The sequence below is a fragment of the Rattus norvegicus genome, chromosome 18 (genome assembly GCF_021556685.1).
Source record: "Rattus norvegicus strain SHRSP/BbbUtx chromosome 18, alternate assembly SHRSP_T2T, whole genome shotgun sequence".
NCBI lineage: Eukaryota > Metazoa > Chordata > Mammalia > Rodentia > Muridae > Rattus > Rattus norvegicus.
The window spans coordinates 52,366,090-52,389,871 of NC_141551.1; the positions used below are offsets into that span (position 1 = coordinate 52,366,090).

The 23,782-nt window shown below is 42.6% G+C and overlaps 1 protein-coding gene, 1 long non-coding RNA gene and 1 pseudogene across 6 annotated transcripts in view; 1 reads left to right on the top strand and 2 right to left on the bottom strand.

Moving 5' to 3' along the window:
• Marchf3 (membrane associated ring-CH-type finger 3) overlaps positions 1–19,324 on the bottom strand; it is a 152,037-nt gene extending 132,713 nt beyond the window's left edge. For 2 of the 3 annotated variants that reach the window (XM_087593226.1, XM_087593227.1), the window contains exon 1: positions 19,116–19,324. The gene's annotated coding sequence lies outside the window, so the exon portion shown is untranslated. 3 annotated transcript variants of the gene reach the window in all.
• Positions 6,410–10,024, bottom strand: LOC147999806 (small ribosomal subunit protein uS3 pseudogene; annotated as a pseudogene). Its single transcript, XR_015642982.1, has one exon. The product of XR_015642982.1 is annotated as a small ribosomal subunit protein uS3 pseudogene (transcript).
• Positions 18,838–23,782, top strand: part of LOC102547544 (uncharacterized) — a 47,003-nt gene continuing 42,058 nt past the window's right edge. For both annotated transcript variants that reach the window (NR_190684.1, NR_190685.1), the window contains 1 exon segment: positions 18,838–18,990. This is a non-coding gene — a long non-coding RNA (uncharacterized LOC102547544).

Below are 23,782 nucleotides of genomic sequence, written 5' to 3' on the forward strand. Positions count from 1 at the left end.
ATTTCTACAAGCTGACCTAGTTGGACTGTATAAATCCAGCACATCATCCTGGGAAGCCAATGAGGGACTAAACCTCAAACTCCGTATGTGCAGTAAAAGTCTCACCACAAACCCTCCCATTCACTTAACATGTTCTGGGGAAGGGCAAACGTCGATCCATCTACTACTTTAATTTTTATTATTTTGGGGGACTAAAAATGAACCGAGCATCTATGAGATAGCTCAGTTGATAAGGTGTCCACAACCTTTTAAAAAAGGTTTTATAAGGAAGCTTGGTGACTTGAGTTTGATCCCCAGAATGCACATGGTAGAAAGAAAGAGAGAATTGACTCCTACAGGTAATCCTCCGACTTTTATACATACACCATGACGCGCGCGCACACACACACACACACACACACACACACACACACACGACTTAGAATGTAAAAATAAATGAATGAATGACACTGATTAAAATTCCAGTATTTTGTTGTTGTTGTTATGTCTTCATTGGTTAATCTTGTAATTTATGCTTTAAAAACTTGAATTTGGGCTATCTCTGTTATTCATCTCACAAGTTATAGGAAGCAATGGGCCCTGTGCTTTAAAGGTACTGACTCTCAGTTCCCATCTGCTGAAAAGCCCCTTTATTATGTCTAAGGTCACATTGATGAAGTTTCCCTTCAGAGGGCCCTGAGTGAATAACCAAGGAGGGTTACTTGGTGAGTGAGTGTCTCCTGTGGTTACTGAGAAGAGTGAATCCACTCTGGGAGTTGGGCGAATCTACTCTGTGTTAGAAGTAATGCTGCGATGTCAAGAAGCTGATCTCAAAGCAAAATTATTCGACACAGACAAATGGCCTTCAGAAGCTTTAACAGCTGCAAGTGGAGGGATGTGATGGGGTCATGCCTTTCAGTAGTCATTCTCCTGGACAGCTCTACTTTGTGTGGGAAGAAGAAACAAATTGCATTTTATTATGTGGGGAATAAAAGATTTCTAAATTTAGTCTTTATCACCTGGATTCTTTGCTTTGAACGGGGTTTTCCATATGTGCCAGCCTAAGAGCTGCTCCTCAGAACTCCAGGGTGCTCTACCATAGGCAGCAGTGACAAAGTCATGTGCCAGATAGAAGCCAGAGAACCTGGTCTGATGACCAAAGCTGCTATTATTGGTCTTTTTATATAAATATAAATATATATATACAGATATATAATTTGAATTTTTTGAAACTTTACCTGTGCTGTCAACTTTCGAAAAAAGTATCCCCGTTTACTGTGTTGAGTTGGCACTGTACAGAAATTAACAGCCATATTGGTCTAGAAATGTTGAATTTAAGTTTTTTCCATTTGTACAGGGGTAACACACTGTATTAAATATGTAAGGTCTTATATACGTGGGTTTGATTACAAAAACTAATAAAGTATTCTCTAAATAAAAAAAAATAAAAAAAAAAGGACAGTAAAACAGTGAAAAGAAATTATTTCTAGGCAGGGGTATGTGGTTATCCATATATAACATTTCCCAAAGTACATATACAATAACTTAGTAGGTTTTTAAAATAAAGAACAATAGGACCAAACGATGATCTCCAGAATCTTTCTGGTCACATTTTCCCCATCAAAACCCCTCTTTTTTTTTTAAGAGAACCCATAGAGATACCAAAGTCTCTTATTCCTTCCAGAGGCTAACTGCTCTCCTAACTAGAGAGCTTCACAAAAGCTAAGGATAATTCATTCGTAGGAAATTTCCTATGTCTATGTCTGTGGAACAGGTACTACCACTAACTTTCCAGGATTTCTTTGGAAGAAGTTTTGTTAGCAGGAAGAAAACCTATCAAATCTACGTTGTTTTCTGTTACAGATCCCACCAATATTGCCTATCCAAAAGACTAAGATAAATCATTAAAGAGTGCATCTCACTTAGAGCTGTAAGAACCTTTCTCTTAGGCCTCTAGGAAAGTGATAGGGTAGCTCTTACAATTTTTTTTTTTTTTGTGCTACTTCTTATACCAACATTGGCTTATAAGCACTGGAGTTATATTTCATACATGAAGGGGCAGAAGTAACTAATTATGTGAATCCTCACTGGGTTCTGGTTACATGTTTGCATATTGAATTTCCCCTCTTTATTTTCCTATGAAACTAAACCCTCCACACCCCACTGACTCCAGTCACCCGACTCAGCTGAAGAGTAGTCTTGCTTCTTCTTGCATTCAAGGATGAAACATACCGGCTATTCATTTGGCATCAGACACATTTACTTGAGTTCTTCAATGCTACACAGGTTTAATAGTAAGCCAAAATGCTAATTTAAGCAGCCTGCTAGTAACCTGGTGAACAATGACTTCCCAATTAAAAGGTCCTAACCAGATACAGATTTTACAACCTCCTAAATTACAGGAAGGAAGTCAGTGAATGGGCTTGAGACATGAATAAAGACGTGATCTTTACACCAGAACATGTCCGTAGAAATGATCTAGGTTTTTGCTCCTTTTCCCAGAAAGGAAACACAAGGCTCTGGAAGGAGTCTGTTGGTCTTCTGCATCACCTCCAGTCAGAGGCAGAACTAGAGTCAGAGGCAGGATTTTGACTGGGGTCAAAGCAGACTAGGAAACCTGGCCATCTGGTCATTCACATTGACTTTAGAAAGAAATGTCATAGTAGAAACTAGAAACAGGTAACTCATTTTATAAGATGGTAGGCAGTTGCATAAAACATATACAGGTTTAAAGATTTATTATTCAAACATTCCTGAAAATAGAAAGAACAGCCAAAAATCTAAGCTTCCATTTAAAAGCAAAACTGTCTTTCAGACACTCCCATATCCTTTCTAGGATGTTTCCACAAACCTGTCACATCACATTCTCCAACCCAGGTCTAGACAAGGAGTTGACCCTCTAACCCACAACCAGCTCACACTGTGATGGCTGAAAACAGGCATGTAAAGGGGGAAAAGGCCCAACTGTCACCTCAGTTGTCATACTTCCTGATTTTCTTCAATCAAAACCAACCAGACTTTTTTTTTACTGCCAACAGGGAAAAACTTTCAGAATTTTGCTTCTTGGGGGTTGTATTTCCAACTCGTTCCCCAGAATACTCTCTCTGGATCAGGCACGAAGATCTAGGTTGTGTGTTTAAGTTGAAGAAGGAACATAGACTAAAAATAATGTCTATACTTTTCTCACTTATGAATATTATTCAGCCTCAAGAAAGAGAGTCTGGTGTATAGTATATAATAGCATGCACAGGCACTGAGACCATTATACCAAGTGACGTAACTCGGACACACAAAAAGACAAAAACTGCATGGTCCCATTTCAAATGAGATGGAGACAAAAATAGGGAATGCTGCTTTTCAGGGTGTTGGGAGGAAAGAATAGGCAGTTACTGTTAATATGAGTGTATATTTCCTTCCAGGGCCTTATGGAACAAAAACCTAGATCATCTCTATGTTCTGGTGTTGCGCTCACGTGATTCTATTCATGTACAAGACAAAGTGGTTCTGGAGGTAGATGGTGTTAACAGGTGCACGTTATAAAGGTATTTAGTACCAACTGAACTACACAGCTTAAAGGTTAATATGGTAAATAAATTTAAAAAGTACTTATTCTGTTCAGATTTCCTTCTACTTTCTCTGCCCTCTTCAAAGTTATAACCTACACAAAATACTCCCAGTACAAAATAGAGTGTTTTAATCTGCATTAATAACCTTTGAAAACACAAGCCTAGGGAGGCCTCAGAGATTTGCGAGATAAAACTCTCCACTCAAAGTACAGTGAGTCTGTAAGCCAGGCGGTATTTGTGAAGGACTCTAGGCTGGAAGTGAATGAATACGGCTCTAATGACAGATTCAGATTCAATCATCACGGCATGCCCCTATCTACTCATCCAAACAACCACAGGCTCTCTGGGCACGCACTCAACTGCTTAATGCAGCACGAGGGAGTGGCGATGCTCAGAATCCAAGGCTCCATTTTGGTTTGCACGCCCCCCCCCCCCCAATGTAGTATTGTTTCTCATCAAAACAAAAGCTACTACTCCCCCCGACCCCCCCACCCCCAGCATTTTTAAATGAGGATATTCAAGTGTCTTGGCAAAGCTCAGGTATCTCTGGTGGTGAAAATTTCTACTTTAAGTATCAAATGTTCCTCATATTGCCCCGAAAGACAAGGGAATGGTGGCAGGCTTTACTAACGGCACCCCTTCTCAGATATGCTTATGCTATCACACTTTCAAATATGAAGACAAAGGAGACTTGGAAGAGAACTAGTGAGAGCTGTTCATAATCTATTATTCCTTGTTAACATTTTCAAACATCAAGTGAACCCATCCATGTAAGTGTACACAGCTGATTATGCTTTCTGTGTACACTGATAGAATGTAATGACTGCCATTTTAATTGATATTCTGAAGTCTGTCACTGTGCAAACCTAAGCCGCTCAATTATTGCCCAACTGGAGAAATGCAATATCCAGAAACAAATGAGAATGAGGCATCAGAGGCTCAAGGGTAGAGGCTACCCTTGCTAATACTTTCAAACTGGGCTAAAGTTAGTTGTGTCCTGTTGAGCCCGTCTCCTGCTTTGGATGGCCAATGCAAGCATGGTGAGACATACTGCTTGGGTCTCTAATCTTAGCTGTGACATTTCCTGTCTCATGTTTTACCATCAATAGTGACCTACTTGTTAGACTATGTGGTTTTCCAACCGGAGCTTTTGATGCTCGCACATGGGAAACACAATTATTTTTATATTTAGCACAAAATGTAGCCACGAAACATTTAAAATCATTTCCAGCTTAAGCTATCTGCACTAATCCTGTTTTGCAGTAATTTTTTCCTCTGTCATTTAGAAATACAGTCGTTATGGTCTACTAAAAACAAGGCATTTATCCTTTGTTTTCCAATCAAGCTGTGAAGATGTTAAGGTATATTAGCATTTAATACATAGAAAACTAATGAAGAGTCAAAGAATCATGTCCTAGTTACTCAAGGGGGAACTGGTAACACATGTCTTGTTGAAAGCGAAAGGAAACCATGCTGCCTGTGCTATGTAGAGCTAAGAGACCTAGGGAAGGGAAGCTAACTCACTAAAATCAATAAAAAGAGGGACAAAAGTCTCACATTAGAAACACACAGAGAGAGCCCCAGGTTTCATAAAGGAAAACTTAGCAAAGCCTAAAATTTCACCAAGTAACAATGCACTCGAAGGCACAATTCCCAGGGAAGAAAGTCTGTCCATACAGTGAACTATGCCTAGAGGTAACTCAATAATAATGTTCTACTAGGCAAAGTAATACTGCTGTCCATAGCTTTCGAATTTGAGAAGAAAGTCATCATTTCAAATTTACATGTGTATGGAACACTGTAAACACTGCTCAGAAAATGAACAAAGGCCCCACAGTCTAACAAAGAATACTTTCTTGCTCCATGTCACTTGTGTATAAGTAAGTCCCCAACACGCAACCAAATCTCCAAATGGATGTTGGGAGTTTGCAGTGCGCAGACTTAAGTGAATTTCTGAAGCTATGGCTACCACACCAGCTCAAAGGCAGCTGCTTTTGTGAACCATAAAGGACCTTTCAAATCAGTGTTCACACCTGGCAAAGCACATGTTCCACTTTGCCTCAGCCAAAGAAGCCTCAGTGGCACCCTGCAAAGTACTTGGGAAGTACTCCAGCAATGTGTGTTCCCATTATGAATTCTTTCTCATCGCTACTGCTTTTGCTATACATTTTCCATAAGCCCATGCTGCTTCTCACCTACACAGCCTTGACAGGAGAGAAAAAGGAGAGAAAGGAAAAGAAAGGCTTCAGTTGATCCATAAAAGGGCCCATCTATTATACATGGAAACCACCTTGTCAAAAGCAGGCCCCCAAGAGTCATAGACCATATGCCTATAAATCTTAAATAATAATGATACTTAAATAAAAATGATACATTAACCAAGCCCTTTAATTCTTGGTCTCATTTTCACCACATCCCAATGTACACTCACAGAATTGTATTTCCAACTTTGCTCAGGTTATAAAGTGAGAATACAGTAAGGAGAAAGGGGTCTCCCCCAACAGCCCCAGGAAGAAGGCAAGATGTGAACCTGGAGACAGTCTCCTTTATTTCTTCTGACTTGTTTCTGAGACTTCATAGAAAAACAACCTACAAGAACCTAACTAAAGAGTGTTCTCAAACACAGATGCGTTTTACTCACCATAAAATTGAAATCTGTTTTTTGGAAATCAGACTCAGGAAGGTTTGCCAGAAGTGTTTTTCATAGTAAGTGACTAGCAGTGGGTTTTCTGGATAAGGGAGCATCAGGTGACAAAAAGCCTAGGTGGACCGACTACTCATACTACGGGCCAGGATACCTTAATTCGTGAGGTCCCCTGGAAAAGGGCCTGGGGAAAATGAACAGGGATGAAGGGAATGCAAAGTTTTTGTTCAACGTAAATAATTTAATTACATGCCAACATCACACTGACTCAGAACATAATGCCCTACAATGAAATTAGCATGAAACAACTCATAGAACAGCAATAAAATAAAAACTGTACACATTTACAAAAGCAATCACTTTAATGAAGAAGGAGAGGCCAGAGCAAAAGGACTTTGGAAGAAAAGGCTGCTTCATGTACTCCAGTTGCTTATGAATTAACATGTACAGTAAAGCTATTTTTCAATTTGCACCTCCATAATTACTTTGGAACAATTAAGAACACAGTTCCGAGAAAGGAGTCATTTTAAGTACATATATGAGTAGAAAATTATGTGTATGCCGAGAAATCAATTTTAAGTGAATTTACCATTCTAAATGCAACTGTAATTCTCCCACTTTAAAATTCAGTCTTATAAGGAATCTCATTTTTTAAACAGTTTATACCAAATTAAAAGTATTGGTGTCAATAAGCTATTCTAAATAAGAAATTCAGAATTTATTCCTCACATGCTCCTAGTATAAGGCTCTATTAAAACCCACATATACATAAAAGTGTATTTTTTCAAAGAACTTTAATATTTATTTTTTTTGCCCTTGAACAGAATAAAAAGTAGATTTTATTAGTTTTCAAATTTTCCAAGAAAAACCTCTGAGCTTGACATCTTCGGGCTCAGATGACAACTGTCATCTTACCTTTGGGAGGGAGAGAAAGGCTGGCTCTGGATGACTAGACATCCACATGGTAAGCACTCATTCTTTCATTCACTTACTTGTTTGCTCATTCATTTTAAAATTCAGGTAGAAGACAACATATCAAGAACTAGGTAACAAAGTACATTATATGAGGCTGGAGCAAGTAGCATGAAGAAAGCAGAAGTGGGGAGGGGACAGTCGGGCCAGGAGGACTTCCAAACAGATAGATAGGCCAGGCCTTGGATAGCGTTAAGAAGAGGAGATACTTGAAAGCCTGGGTAGAACAGATGTAGCCATAGGAACAGAGGCTGTGTCATCCAAGCAGAAGGTACCACAAATGCAGAGGGTCACAGGTGGGTCAAAGACTGGCTTATAACACGAACAATAAGAAAGGCATATGGTTAGAAACTTGAGCAAGGGCCACAGGGTAAATAATGAGGTCACAGTGACAGGCAGGGTCCAATCGCTTAATGCTCTGCTGGCCATGAGAGTCGTAGGACTGTCTTCCAAGAAAATGGGCAGTCATGTTGAGTAGGAAGGGAACTCATGTCTGAATCCTAGCTTAGCCTCTTATTAGTTGGATGATCTCAGCATTGCTAACCTCTTGGATGCACAATTCTTATGTTTAAAAGCATAATAAGAAATCATGACCAGTTATAATCACCCATAATTATCAGTCTTGTTAGCAGAATGATATATAAAGTTAATAAAATTGTTTATATTCATATAAACTTACACTATAAAATATACTAGATAGATTTATTGAGAAATAAATTATTATAATCATTTTTTTTACTAAGCAAAGAACATATACTTCTTGAGTACAAGAAGACATAAATTAGTACATTCAAACTCATTAGGGTTTATTGTGGCTGTAATCAGAATAATCATTGATCTTGGCTTACTTCTCTGTCCTTAATTAGTTTGTATTGTCCACTTTTTGTTTCTACCCATCAGTGGTACCTACCATCTACACAGCAGCCATCCTAAGGGATTTCTCAGCTATTTTTGAAGGGGTAGCATGCAGCAGATAGTTAAATATGCCTCTCAGTGTCTATTCTGTACTCCGACTCTCTTTCTTATTAACAGAATGTTAATTTTGCACATCTCTCCCCTTCTTGGGCACTGATCCATGGCCAGTGACTGACTGAGAGATGGGCATATGAGCCACTTCTGATTGGCGTGTGAGGACCCAAGTGGAAGACTTCTTTTTATACATGTCTGAAGGAAACTTTGAAATGGCGGGTGTGGCTCCAGTTTTCTGTGCTCTTGACATTGTCCTGTTTGCAAGTACCATCTGAAGTGCTATAAGTGAGGCATAAATACAAAAAGAGAGGAGTGGTCTGTGACAACAAAGGTAGGTACTTAGTCATTCTTTCCCTATGTCCTGCATTTTACTTGAGACTTACATTTCTTTACTACACATGCTGGTGTGAATTGGATGCAGAAGATCTCCCAAGGAAAAAGAGCTTTGCCCATTTCTTTTTCTCTGAGAAGCTTCCAGGCTAGAAGCAGGAGTCCTATCCTAGTTCAGTGACGTTTAAGGATTTGGGGATATAGGATAATATAGCATTTGACTCTGCATCCCTGGAGTAGCCATATAGGCACACACATGGGGAGCCAGTACCAAATGCTCTCTCCGTGGCTTTCCCTGTTTCAAAATTTCTGCTTTTATCTCTTACCTGTCTGCAACAGTTGTTCTCCAGATGCCTAAACAGAGCATAGTTTTCATGGATCTTCTTGTTCTGTAAGGTTGGCAACTAAGGTTTTATCCCAGTACAAGATTTTCAACAGAGACCACACAAGGGAGTCACAGATCCCAGCACAAGCCAGATGGTAAGGAGCAAAAGCAGCTTCATGTTCTACTTAGACCAGAGGACTAATTGGAAAACAGCCAGCAACAGCAGCAGCAGCAACAACCCCCAAACACTCCAGAGAAGGTTAGGGTTTTGAGTTAGAAGATTTACCTGAAAAGGAAAACATCTTGACCATTGCTGCTTTTGTTTTTTATTTCTTTGTGCAAGATTTTGTTAAATGTCCTTACAGGACAAGGATAACATCCAGAGGCAGCTGCCAAGACCCTATATGCTATAGGCAATGGCTGGGGCATGACAGACAGCTCTGGTTTCCCACCCTGCTGTTTGGAGATGGGAGTGGTGGGCAGAATTTCAACATTCAGCTCCATAGTGCTCATTGAGTCAAGCAGAGGCTTCTGCCACTTGGGTCCCAGGGCAACATGAGCTTCACTTTGATGCTCAGCATACCCTGTCTGAGGAGCACATGACACACACAAGTGTCAACATAGTAGTTAACATCAGCTCGTTTACAATCTTCATGGACTTGACTATCCTTGAAGCTTCCCGGTCACCACCACCTCACAGCCCTTGGCCCCTCTCTCCATAATGAACCACAGCTCACTGCAGCAGGCCCTCATAGAGCAAGCCTTCCTAGGAGTTTGTAGCCTGCAGATTCTGCCTGGACAAAGGCACATAGACTCCTCATGGCCACCTTTTCTGCACAAAGCTCTAGATTGCCCTCAGGGAAGCAGAACCTCATCTGTACTCCTGCAATCGACTCTGATGCCATGACCCTTCTCACCAAGAACATCCTGTGTTCTGGTAGCTGAGATATTGATTTCTGTCCTGGTTAGTGTAACCCAGACTTCAACTCCAGAGTGGCCATCTTCAGCCAGCTCCTGAGTGAGAAACTCATTCAGTTCAGCTTTGAAGATGCCCTCAGCAACAGACTTCCTGTTCTTGGAAATCTGCATGGCCATCTTGCTAATGTGTGCCACCAAAAGGAAGGGCAACTGCTTGCTGTTTTTAATACTTGTATCCCTCCAACATTTATACATTGGAATCTAATCAGGACAGTATCAGAAAATGGGGCTTATTGGAACCAATTAGGACTATGGCTTCAGGAATGGCATTAGTGCCCTTAAAGAAGATGGCAGAGACTAATGAGCTCTGTCTGTCGTGATTTACAGTGAAAGGCCCTCATCTACAAGAAGGAAGCATCACCAGATGGCTAGCATCTTGCTCTTGGACTTCCCCAGCTCTAGATTGTGAACAATACATTTCAGTTGCTTATAGATCATCCAATCTCAGGTATTTTGTTATGGTAGCCCCCAAAATTAAGATATCATCAAAGAACATTGTTTACTTTTCCCATCGATGGGAAGTTCTCTTGTTTTTATTCTTTTTGTAAAGTGAAATAAGTAATAGGGCTTGGGAATATACTCATTTGCAAAGTAAAGCGTAAGCTAGAGGAGCTGGAACAGGGTTACTATGGGGAGATGATGACTAGGACTAGGGATACATTACGAGATGGTATAACGTCTAATGATTTACAATATGCCAAAGCCAGAATGGCACAAGCCCAAATTAACCATTTCAGCCTACTGTATACTTTCCTACAGGAAAATTACAGAATTATAAATTTAGGGCATAATGGTAAGCACAAATGTAATAAATACAGATTTTATAATTGCATACAGTATTTAAGAAACACTAGTTGGAAAATGGGGTAAGCATTACAACTGGGTATAAGGGTGGAACAGTAAATGGTGGTGAAAGGGGCACTAACAGAACCCCACCTAATGCTTTCATTATTAATGCATAGCAAAGGGGGAATTTCACGCAATGTGGCAATGGTATCTAAATGTGTAGATGTGGTCAGAGCAAGGAAGCTGTAGAAAAACAGATGATCAGGTTAGGAACAATACAACCTAATTAGGCAGATCAGGGTGAGCACACGAGACATCAGAGAGAACAGTGAAGTGAGACAAGTAAGGAAAATTGAAAGTTACTGTCAATATTTTTAAGAGAAATAAAATAAGCCAGCAGATAAAGGGGAATTCCACCACTGCATGCGGGCAAGAACAGCAAAAACAGGTTCTGTGAAGCTAATTACTCTTGTGCTGTCTAAGGTTCTCAGAACATCTAATGTCTCCTCAGAAAAGCACATGGAATGCTCACAGAAAGTCCTTTGAGAATGGTAGAATTGTAGTTACTTACAGGGAAGCGATTAATGGTAACACTGACCATGAAAGAGCTTTATCAGTAAGTGTTCTACCTGAGAATAGGGGAAAATAATACAGAGGAAAGAAAATACTGGAGGGAGGGGATGGATTACGGAGAAAGGTTGAAATTAGGGGAAACTAAAGGTTAAGGGGTAACATCTTTCTGACCATGGGCATCTGTTTGCGAGGCATGCACACAAAGTATGAGAGGAATAAGTTTCTTTAAAAAATATAAGATTTTAAACTTATTTTTTGAGGCCATCATACATGTATATAATGTATTTTGATCATATTCACCCTACTTTCCCTCCCAACTCTTCCAACATCTCCACCACCACCACTACACCCACCACCACATACCCCGCAACCACCACACACACTACAACTACCTACCCCCCATTACACACACCACTACCACTACCGACCCCACAACCACTATGCACACCTCACCACCACTCACCCTCACAACTTCAAGGAAAGGAAGAAATCTCCTATTGAAGAACAGGGGAAAGATGGGCTGAAGTACAAGGCACAGTACCGCCGGAAAGATGCTCTACAAAGACAATGCCACTGGGAGGATGCTCGTTTGTTGCAGGCAAGAGGGTGAACTTATTTGTATCACAGATGTTGGACTCTGCACTTTACTGGAGCTCCTCTGATGTCTTTCAGGCATCTAGACCCAAAGAATAAAAGGTAGGCCCTCCTGTACACAGAGAGAAATGATCTTGGTTTACAGGATCTAAAACCAGTGTCTGAGCTCATGTTGCTCATCCCAGTGGCCCTGAGCATCTAAATGCCTTCGGATTTAAACTGTTCAACTTTCTAATGTCTTCTTGGAAGATACAAGAATAAAGCACATATATTAAGTGATACTCAATTTCCCAGATAAGACAGATAATCCCGGTTCTTGATCTCCTCAATCCTCTAAGGTCCCATAAGATCTAACATGAAAAAGTTATTTTAATGGCTTTATTTCAGGCAGTTATGCTTAATTCAATTGAACTATAAGCTCTTGAATGCATGGTCTATACATGACTTCAGAAAAGGCACTCCTTACACTAACTTAAGTAACTTACCTAAGCCACTAAACGGCTACAGCTATGTTGAGGGTGCTTCCTCAAGGAAAAGGGATTTACAAATGAAAACTATTATAAAACCTAGTCTCTAAGCTCAAAATATACCTCAATTGTTATTTTTAAAAGCTTCCCCTATGACAGTGAATGTGGTTGACAGTGGCTACTCAGCTCATCAAGATCTTGCTTTTCAAAAGGCCCCCAAATCTCCCCATCAACGCTACCTAGACACTCACACTGGACAGTGAAAGGACCTAAGGTTCCAGTGGGATCAGAAGACATGAGGCAGCCCCAAATGACAAAGGAAAGCTGCCTTTTAGGATAGAACAAGGGGCACGAGAACAAGAATGGTCATGGGGTATGGCAGAGAGAGAGAGGGAGGGAGGGAGTGAGGGAGGGAGGGAGAGAGAGAGAGAGAGAGAGAGAGAGAGAGAGAGAGAAAGAGAGAGAGAGAGAGAGAACACAAGAACTAGAGGCATCCTTCATGAAGTTATAAGAGGCAGGTAGTGAGAGGAGGAAGTAAGGCAGTAATGAAGGAAAGGGACTTTAAAGGTGGGGCAGGATTGGATGAGCATTCTATGAACAGCCAAGACTGGTCCTACAATTCTGTTCCTGCCACTGTTGTACTTTAGGCTGGATGTTTTTGATGCAAATCCTTTGGAGCCCCAACAATGTCCACTTGTAGTTCTTTGTAGCACATAGTGCACATAGACACGATTTCTTGCCAAGCTTTCTTGAGAGTTTATAAGATGGCAAGCAGTTCCCTGCCTTTAAGAGGTTCTAGACTGGAGAGGAGAGTGTAGGAGACAAGATAAGATGAGATCATTAGTCCACATGGGGGCATGTATAGAAAAGTTTCCCAAAAGTGTTAACATGTGAAATGAATTTTGAGCTAGCTAAGACAAGAGCTAATAGTCAACTGTAATTCTTTTTAATAAGTAGTGTTTGCTCATGACAGGTACTTAATTAGTATTTGTTAATTAAGTTTAGCTTATTTTGATTTCTAGGCTGGGAGCTAGTTCTTATCATATTTGTTTTTATGTCAACTAAAAAGATAAATCTATCTACATTAAAAAGCAAGAACATAATCTTTAAAAAATAATGTATTGGGGTTGGGGATTTAGCTCAGTGGTAGAGCGCTTGCCTAGGAAGCGCAAGGCCCTGGGTTCGGTCCCCAGCTCTGAAAAAAAAAAAAAAAAAAAGAAAAAAAATAATGTATCTTGGGGGCTGGAGAAATGGATCAGTGGTTAAGAGTGCTTCGTCCTCTTGTAGAGGACCCAGATTCAATTCCTAGCAACCACATCAGATGGTTCACAACTGTTTGTACCTCCAGTTCCTGAGGAACTAATGCCCTCTTCTGAACTCTGTGGGTACCAGGCATGTACAGACATACATGTAGGCAGAACAATCATATGCATGGAATAAAATCACAAAAAAAATTGAATCTTGGAACCAGACATGGTGGAGCATTGCCTATAATCCTCGTATTCAGGATGCAGAGTCAGTCAGATCTCTGTGAGTTTGAGGCCAACCTGGTCTATACAGTCAGTTCCAGGCCAGACAGGGCTCCACAGTGAGACCTTATCTCAAAAGAAAATATTGGGCTATACACTCATAATTTTCCATCTTCTTGTTCTATTTACTTCATTGCAAAAGTTTTAAGAACCTTCAAAAAAAGCACATTTTGCTCACTTGAAATATGTGTGTGTTTTAGCATAAAATATACTTGGCAGGTCCTAATATAATTGGATGGCTACGCCTTGCAAAAACTTGATTTCTTTTTAATCAAATTTTTAGAACCATACTGAGTTTCTTGCCAGGGCTGCAATAGTGAGCAATAAATACATCATTAGATCAATGGTGGTCTGATGATGGATTGCTCGAAAGATATTTCCAGCCAAGAAGAATAAGATCAGACATCTTATTGTGCAAAGGTTAATAAAATATTGTTTAAAGCACAGATACCAAGTTAAATATAACAGGGAAGGAAACATTGCGAAACAGAATGGAACAGTCAGGGGTTTATGATGTAGAGATATTGATCATGGATTTTCCTAAGTACTTGAGACCAGCCACACTATTATATATGCCTCTGATTAGACCTGGAGATGAGAAGGAAAAAGTTATAAAAAAAGAAACTAACCAGGGGAAGGCCTGCTGCTATAATAAATTATTAAAAGCAAACAGGGTGAGTGGGTTGTAAAGACAATATAAAACAGAATCAATGCCCGCAAGAAACCCCAAACCATCCACGCTTCTATAAATTTCTTACCACTCTGTCTGGCATTTCACTGGAGGTATTTCTTTCCCACACCCTCCCCATCCCGCCCCTGCCCCCGCCCCCACCCCCACCTCTGCCCCGACCCTTCACTCTCGGCCCAGTTCTCTTTTCCGAGCTCAGCATTTGTTTTTCTTGTGTAACCCAGGCCCTGCTGTCTGCAGTTATGTTTTCAGCTTGTATTAGCAGTGTCTGTGTGGCCACAGATGACTGCATCTGTCACTTCATTCATCAGGATCTTAAATATAACACTGACACTGGGAGCCGGGGACACCGAGGATGGTGCATACATCACCATTACTTCAATATCCTCCTTCCCCAGCTTTCTTTTTCCTTATTGTTAAATGCACAAAGCTGACGCTGCGTTGAAGGTTCTCTAGCTCAGTAACTGAGTACCACCAGACTCGCAAAGGGGTGTTGCAAATGGTTGAAATGTATGTATTAGGAGATGTTAGAACGGATTGACTTGAAAAGTGAGCCTTTACAAAAAATGATTTCACTGTGGGAATAAGGGTGAAGAAAAAAGGGTCAAACACTTGAAAAGAATTTGTCAAGTGAAAGTTAGATGCCAAAAGTATGCCATGGTTTTTTTTTTTTTTTCTTTTTCTTTTTAAAGAATTGTTGCATAGAAGCTCGTAATGACCTATGGCCCAATTTCAAGAAAGGCTGCATTCATTCTACTGTAGTTGCTTGCTTTCTCTCTTGTCTTCTCTTGTCTTCTCTTGTCTTCTCTTGTCTTCTCTTGTCTTCTCTTGTCTTCTCTCCCCCCTCAGCCCTTGTCTGTCTGTCTGCCTAAAGTGGGAATAAGTCAGTGCTGTTGTCTGGGCTGTGATACACCTCAGGTTTTACAGCCACTCTAAATCCGTCAACTCATGCAGAAGCTGGGAAAATGGAGTGCAAGTAATATTTTTGTTAGTGTAGAAACAGTAGTACTAGTATAACGTGACCAGGGACAAAAATGGCACGAGGATAAAATGTGGGTCTGAAGAATTCCTCATGTAGGCTTTGTCCCCAAAGGTGGTCTTTGACCTTTAGCAAACTGTTTGCCTCTCCATGTCAAGGTTGGCTGATTAAGCTCAGCGTCACCCAAACATTCATCATATACGTTGGTTAACTTTATAAGGAAAGCTTATTAAGTCAAACCCAATATAAAGAAAAATGGAAAGAAAATGGTTTCAGAGAAAATGCTATGACAACCTAAAAAAAGGCAGGTAGCTCATACTATAAGGCCAACATCTTACTTATTGGTATTACCTTTAAACATGAGAGACAGAACCCAAGTATTATGCTTTTGTGGCTGCTGTTTGCTCATCTGGAATTAAGTGGGGAAAAAAACATTGTCCTCCAAAGATTGTTAAGTGACCTATCAAATGCCAAGTATTCCTCTAAACAGAAATTATCCACAAAGGTCTCTGTGATGATCCAATGATCTGGAACTATATAAGTTCAATGTCTCAACGTATCTAAATCCTTTTGTCATCAAGGAAGTAAATATTTGTGACATTTTCTGACCTCTGAGATTTTTTTTAACCTTAATGTTAGAGAGGACAACTTCTGATATAGATCCATTCTCTTTGAAACCTTACCTAAGTGTCTAATGTGTTCACAGACTACGCATGTCAGGATCAAGAAGGTAAGTAAAAAAAAAAAACCCAATTGTTAATAATTTATAAATAAAAACTAACACTGATTTCAGTGAGAATACAGGTAAACAGTATATTTTCAACCCATTTCTGTGGGACAGCTTAAAGTAAACCTAAATTAACGTTCAGAGTGTATCATAGTGGGTGGGGCTCATGGCTGGTCAGCCAAGTAACTACAGTTTCCCAAGGAAACCCTGGATTCTGGTTAAGTCTGTGCTAGCCCTGATTACGTACATACTTCTGTCCTAGCACCAAGAGATAAAAGGAGAAATGAGGAACTACGTGTATTAGGGCTGGCCAAATCAGTCCAGAACATCCCAGCATCACGGGGACAGAAACAGGCAGCAGAGAACCAAGACTGAGGAGAGGTATTAAATTATCTTGCTTCTCCAGACAGACTTCTTTAAAATTGGGACCAATTCAGAATAGGAATGACTGAAGATTACAGGCACAGTGCAAAAGAGGCCCGTTGTTGAGAGAGTTAATAAACTATCAAATTTATAAGGCCAGTAAATACCACCTGGAAATTTCTGGATAATCAATTGTCATCTCAACTCACAGATCGTGTTATTTTATATCCTAAACACCATTCTAGTACTTCCTGATGTTCAAGTTGTCCTTTGTGTCAGAACTTGTCTTGAGTGCTTGAAAATGCAGATTCCTAAGCTATCCTGGGTCCCAGAACTGAATTGAAGGACAAGGACTGAATCCCCATGGGGCTACTCAGTTTATTTGAATGATTCATGTAAGCCAGGAGGATCTGTAATCTTCCTTTTGTGCCCTTCATCAATTTAGACATATACATTAGGAATTTACACATTTCCTCCAAATGTTTATGTAACATAAAAATGATAATACTTATGATGGGTTCTTAAAACCACCCCAGTTTATAATGAACACCACTATTAAATTGTAATTAAGAACATAGAATTATTGTGGAAAAGATCAACTGTGCTTCTTGAAGGTGTTGTCCCTATTGTCATTAAAAGTAACTATACTATTAAAGGAATTTATAGCTTTTTAAAGTATCAGTCACTTGCCAGCAGGAACTTAACAAGCTGTTATAATAATACTCCTCCCATACCTTTTTAGTCATCAGAAATTTTACGATAAAGCCTTTTTATTATTTTAAAACTACACATTGTGAGCCATTGTTACTAGTGATTAGACCAAATATGAACTTATTCCAGGGTATAAATTCCTAAAGGCGTGCTTCATTAGGATTACTAACGCAATCTTAACTTCAGCCTTGGCAATAAAGTTCTATTTACTTCTATTAAACTGTGTGTGCTCAAAACTATTTTTAGTGCATTCTCTGAAGCAAACAAACAAACAAACAAAAAAACCAAACCCACCAGTTTGTGAGATATACATGTTACTGCAAAGATGCAAATCAGCCTTGCTGTAGGTTAACTAAGAATCACTAAAAACGCTCTCGGGGATTGTGTTTTTTCTTCTATAATTGCCCCTCCTCAAATTATGGGTACAATTATATCAGAAAATACACTCCCCCTTCTAAGAGGCACCATTCCCTGCATCTCCCTCATTAAAACTGTAAGTTCCGGCCAAAATAATAGATGAAAATAGAAGTCAAGCGAAAGGCTTTGTTTGTAGCGGGTTGTTTTCCTAAGGGTTGCCCCCTACCCACTATCCACCCCAGTGTTCTGGCTGAAGTGTACATGCAATGTTTTAACAGATGGGCTGGCTGGCGGCGGCGGCTGGGCTGTAAAACAGGAACGCAGAATCTGTACTGAGTGGTATTGAACTGAGTGCTCGTAAAGTTCACGGACATATACTGACCCAGACAGACCAGACTAGATTCAGATATGCTTACACATACAGGATTAGATACCTTATAGCTAAGAGGGTTCATCTCTACAATCCAGAGGAAGTTCAAGGCTGAGTTAATCCTCTATATATTTCTACCTCACGCCCCTATCAGTCCCACACATAGACACACACACCCTCAGATATATTCGCTTGTACATCCGCAGCTACTATAAAAAAAATCAACGTTTTATATATTTTGAAAGACAGAACTATTCCCAACACCAGAGCTAACTCTCCATAGTCTTCTTAATAGGCTCTCACTCATATCAAATAAGAATGGCAAGACAATATTGCACTGAATTCTATTTAGTCCATACAGAATATAAGCTGCATGCAACTGCACTCAGAAAAATCAAGCTGCATTTATTACGAGAGGAAAGAGGAAAGGGAGGGTGTGTGTGTGGGGGGGGGATGTAACCCACGCTTAGCCACAAAGTGTCAGGTCTAACCTTGAATCCTCAGTTGTCAGTTCTTGCTACAACTTCATCACTTAAAAAACACGCAGGTGCTTTAAGGAACACCACCAAACCAGGCTGAGAACACCCAGCCTGGTGTTCGCCTCTAGGCTCCCTGCTGGTCCTAACCAAGTTCCTCAGACACACCTGGTGGCAGATGCGGAGATCTGAGCAACCCAGGAAGAGGGGCGCACATTCAAAGGCTGACAGGAAGCAATTACTTCCCAAAGTTTAGCGTTCAGCACCGCTGTCATTTTCGTCGGATCAGCAAGAGTACGGAAGAGGCCTGCTACTGTCCCCAGCGGGTCCCTCCAGTTCTCAGTCGGAACGCGACCAGCGCTTGCTGCGCACGCCGGCTCGGGCGCCGGTTAATGTTTAGGAACCACTCGCAGCCATCTAGGAACTGCTGTGCGCGCACCGAGGTGTCCCCGCGCGCCGTGTCGCCGCCGCAGAGGGGCAGGGGCGCGTCTGGGACTTAAGGGTGGCAACCACCAACGCCAAGTCGGTTCCGACGCATAGTCACGTTCTGGGCCGAGTTGGGATGCTTTGAAAATGAGAAGTTCGGGAGCCCGGACGCTGACAGAGAGTAAGTGTCCCCTGCCTTGCCTTGCCCTCCCACAGCCCCACGCTCCCACCCACCAGCACCAAGGCGGTCTTCGGCTCTCTGGCAACACGGCGCAGGGGAGCCGCTTTCACGGCGCGGCCACTCACCCTCCTGGCCCAGTCCAGACGCCAAATCCACGCCCCTGCTGCAGATCCTCAGTCCCAAGTTGCCCGGAACCGCCGGCTGCTCTTGCCCCGCCGGACCTGGGCGCATTGGCTTTACTGGGCACCTGACGGGGATCGCCGCAAGCTCGGCGGTCGCCTGGCTCAGCAGTCGCCCAGAGCGCGCTGACAATATACGGACCCGCTCAGCGAATGAGGCGGAACACCGCGCAGAGCTGACTAGGCTCCGAAGGGGGCGGAGCCCTGGGGCGGGGCCAGTCTTGAGCCAGCCCCTATAAGGCGGGGCGGCTACTAGTGTTTGACTGGCGGAGGCCATAGCCAATAGTCAGGGCACCAGGATCCTTGGAGGCTGTGGGAGGTGCATAGCGCGTCGTCCTGCCCCCTACTCGGTGTCCAATCGCTTGCTGGTGAGCGTTGGCCCGGAGACGCTCTAGCTGCCCGCAAGTTGGCAGTTGTGAAGTGCGGTGGCGGCGGCGGCGGCGGTGGCGTCTGGCAGCTCCTGCGTGGTCTGATGCAGTGGGACCCGAACGCCCCGGGAACGAGGCTGCGACCAGGAAAGGCTCTTGCTGACAGACTGTAGGAGTTCCCAGAGCCGTCGCGAGTGGGCACGCTGTGGAGAGCAACACTCGTACCTCATACCAATAGGAAGCGAGGAACTTGGCCCCAAAGGCGCCCCAGCCACCGGAGGATTCTGAGTACTCACACAGTCTGCGTCTCAAGGGTCCAACTACACTGGAAACGGTTCTAAGCTCGATTTGGCGGTTGTCTTTGAAACAAGAACTCTGGCTCAGCCAACCTCCGGGAAAGTACAAAGCAGGACTCTCCTTTTCCTTCCACAAGGTTAGGGACCTTTAGCAAAAGCCTTCTCATGCCCAAAGGCGTCCCATGCACTTCCCATCCGCCACAGTGGGTTCTGTGGCTGTCTGCTTGGTCCTCCAGGAATATCGAGAAGCCAAAACTATCCGTCTTCTTGGACAGAAAACCGCAGAGCAGGCCAGATCCGTCGGACTCTCCATTTCCCTCTCTCCCCTTTGGAAAACCTTGATTAGGATGAAGGCATGAAGCGGCTCATAGCTGGTAGTTAGGAGTGCACTGGGAGCCTTTAGACCACTGTTGGCTTTCCCCTGCTTCATTCAGTCTTGCCAGAATAGTCTTTTTAGTCAGGTTTTAAGACTACACCACACACACACACACACACACATACACACACACACACACACACACACACACACACACGAGTCAAAGAGTATTGCTGTCTAACTAAGGCTTAGAATATGAGCATGTCCTAGACTGTCTTCTTAGGGTAGGCAGATCCAATCTGTGCCTAGACCTGTACTTGTTGTGCATCCAACTTGTATTAACAGGAATGCACAACAGTATAGGAAAGGGGCCAAACTTCCTGATGGTCTGCCACTCACGTGTCCCCCACCTCCACACTCTTGCTTCCAATCCAGGCACTTCAGATCACTGTCTCAGCTCTGAGAAACTCTAAGGAACTACGTAGTCTTTCAGTACAGATGACTATTCATGTGTGAGAGAGCTGCAGGTATAATTTCAATGGCCATCTGGCTTCCACAACTTTCTCCTTTATAGCTCATGTCTCAGGAGAAGCCTCTGATGAGGTCACCAGGGAGAAGGAAGGTAAAAGGCCAGCTTTCATCTGGCAAGGAATGAAACAGCACCAGTAGCTGAGAAAGCTGCAACTCTTAGGTGAGCTCTGGCATGGGTTTGGTTTAACTCTGTGGAAAGAGGTCCATAGGCCTCTTGTTGTCAGAAGGGGAAAAATGGGACCCATATAGCCCTTAACAAGCTGTAAAAATTAGTAATGTCAAACCTGCACATTAAGTTCTGTCTTGCTTACTGAACCAAAAGACTGGTACAGATAAGAAAGATTCAATTCCAACAATCACTTGAAGCTGTGGAGTGACTAAGGGGAACGGCTTTGCCTACAAAAATTTAGAGGTAGATAAAGCGAAGAGAACATATGAATCTCTGTTCATGCTGGGACGGAGTGGGACTGGGGTGAGGACAGGTCTGGAGGAATCAGAGAAGAAGGTTCGGAAGACTACTCCTGGTTCTAGTGGTACATCAGTCAGATTTCCTCCCTGAGACAAAATACCCAAGGAAGTGTTGTCCTGGCTTACAGTTAGAGTTCATGGTCTCTTGACCTCTTCGGGCCGATGGCAGCATGGTGCTTCATGGTGGAAGCCCTAGGTAGAACACCACTGCACACTTCAATGGTAACCAAGTATAGGGGGCCTGGCAGAGAAGGGAGACGGATGGAAACACTGCAGTGTCCTTTCAGTGGGCCCTACTTCCTAAAGTGTTTGCAACCTCCTGAGAGTGCCACAGGCTGGGAACCAATCCTCCAACCTGTGTGTCTTGGATCCAAACTACAGCAAGCAGGAGAATTTCAATCTCTCTTTTAAGCCCATGCTCTTCTGTTTGCTTTCACGATTCTCTGGAAGCCCCTTCGCTGAGGGCTGTCAGGAAACATCATCTTTGACTGGGATAATCAGGATGTGCCCATGGAAGAAGAGTATTTCTTTGGACTTTTTCCATTCACACTTATGATGTAACTAGAGAAGTTGGCTATCAGTGCTCATCATGATCACACCCTGGGAGGGTTTTTCACAGGTGCTAATTGTTATTTTAAAACCATCTTTTGGCTGGTTGGCTGGCTCAGACAGTAAAGAGTATTTTGCTACTAAGCCTGAATACCTGAGATCTGTCCCTGGGCTCCCCATAGGAGAATAGAACTGACTCCCCTCAAATTGACTTCTTACCTCCACATGTGTAGCATGATGCGTGTGTGAGAGTGCACACGTGCACATGCACATGCACACACACGGTTGTAGTATTAAAAAATTAAAAATCGCTTCCTGGTTGCTGCCGCTGCAGAGAGCCCCTGGGCAGCACCCCACGAGCGAACCTGAGCCTCGGGACCACAGGTAAGACCAAATTTTCTGCTGCAAGAAAGCTGCCTGGTGAGCTTGGGACACACGGAAGCAGAATTTCTCTAGGACCGGGCACGTTCTGTGTTTACCGGAAGTCCCACACCCGCGGATCCCGGCCCGCAGCAGCTCTCTGCTCCCAGACCCGGTGAGAGAGAGACCCAACCGCCTGGTCAGGTGGGCACTCCTGAGGCTGCAGAGCGGAAGAGACCACCAACACTGCTCACCCCTGCCCACATCCCTGGCCCAAGAGGAAACTGTATAAGGCCTCTGGGCTCCCGTGGGGGAGCGGCAGGACCCCTGCCAGAGACACCGCCGGACCCTGAAGGAAACAGACCGGATAAACAGTTCTCTGCACCCAAATCCCGTGGGAGGGAGAGCTAAACCTTCAGAGAGGCAGACAAGCCTGGGAAACCAGAAGAGACTGCTCCCTGCACACACATCTCGGACGCCAGAGGAAAAAGCCAAAGACCATCTGGAACCCTGGTGCACTGAAGCTCCCGGAAGGGGCGGCACAGGTCTTCCTGGTTGCTGCCGCTGCAGAGAGCCCCTGGGCAGCACCCCACGAGCAAACCTGAGCCTCGGGACCACAGGTAAGACCAAATTTTCTGCTGCAAGAAAGCTGCCTGGTGAACTCAAGACACAGGCCCACAGGAACAGCTGAAGACCTGTACAGAGGAAAAACTACACGCCCGAAAGCAGAACACTCTGTCCCCATAACTGACTGAAAGAGAGGAAAACAGGTCTACAGCACTCCTGACACACAGGCTTATAGGACAGTCTAGCCACTGTCAGAAATAGCAGAATAAAGTAACACTAGAGATAATCTGATGGCGAGAGGCAAGCGCAGGAACCCAAGCAACAGAAACCAAGACTACATGCCATCATCGGAGCCCAATTCTCCCACCAAAACAAACATGGAATATCCAAACACACCAGAAAAGCAAGATCTAGTTTCAAAATCATATTTGATCATGATGCTGGAGGACTTCAAGAAAGACATGAACACACTTAGGGAAGCACAGGAAAACATTAATAAACAAGTAAAAGCCTACAGAGAGGAATCGCAAAAATCCCTGAAAGAATTCCAGGAAAACACAATCAAACAGTTGAAGGAATTAAAAATGGAAATAGAAGCAATCAAGAAAGAACACATGGAAACAACCCTGGATATAGAAAACCAAAAGAAGAGACAAGGAGCTGTAGATACAAGCTTCACCAACAGAATACAAGAGATGGAAGAGAGAATCTCAGGAGCAGAAGATTCCATAGAAATCATTGACTCAACTGTCAAAGATAATGTAAAGCGGAAAAAGCTACTGGTCCAAAACATACAGGAAATCCAGGACTCAATGAGAAGATCAAACCTAAGGATAATAGGTATAGAAGAGAGTGAAGACTCCCAGCTCAAAGGACCAGTAAATATCTTCAACAAAATCATAGAAGAAAACTTCCCTAACCTAAAAAAAGAGATAACCATAGGCATACAAGAAGCCTACAGAACTCCAAATAGATTGGACCAGAAAAGAAACACCTCCCGTCACATAATTGTCAAAACACCAAACGCACAAAATAAAGAAAGAATATTAAAAGCAGTAAGGGAAAAAGGTCAAGTAACATATAAAGGGAGACCTATCAGAATCACACCAGACTTTTCACCAGAAACTATGAAGGCCAGAAGATCCTGGACTGATGTCT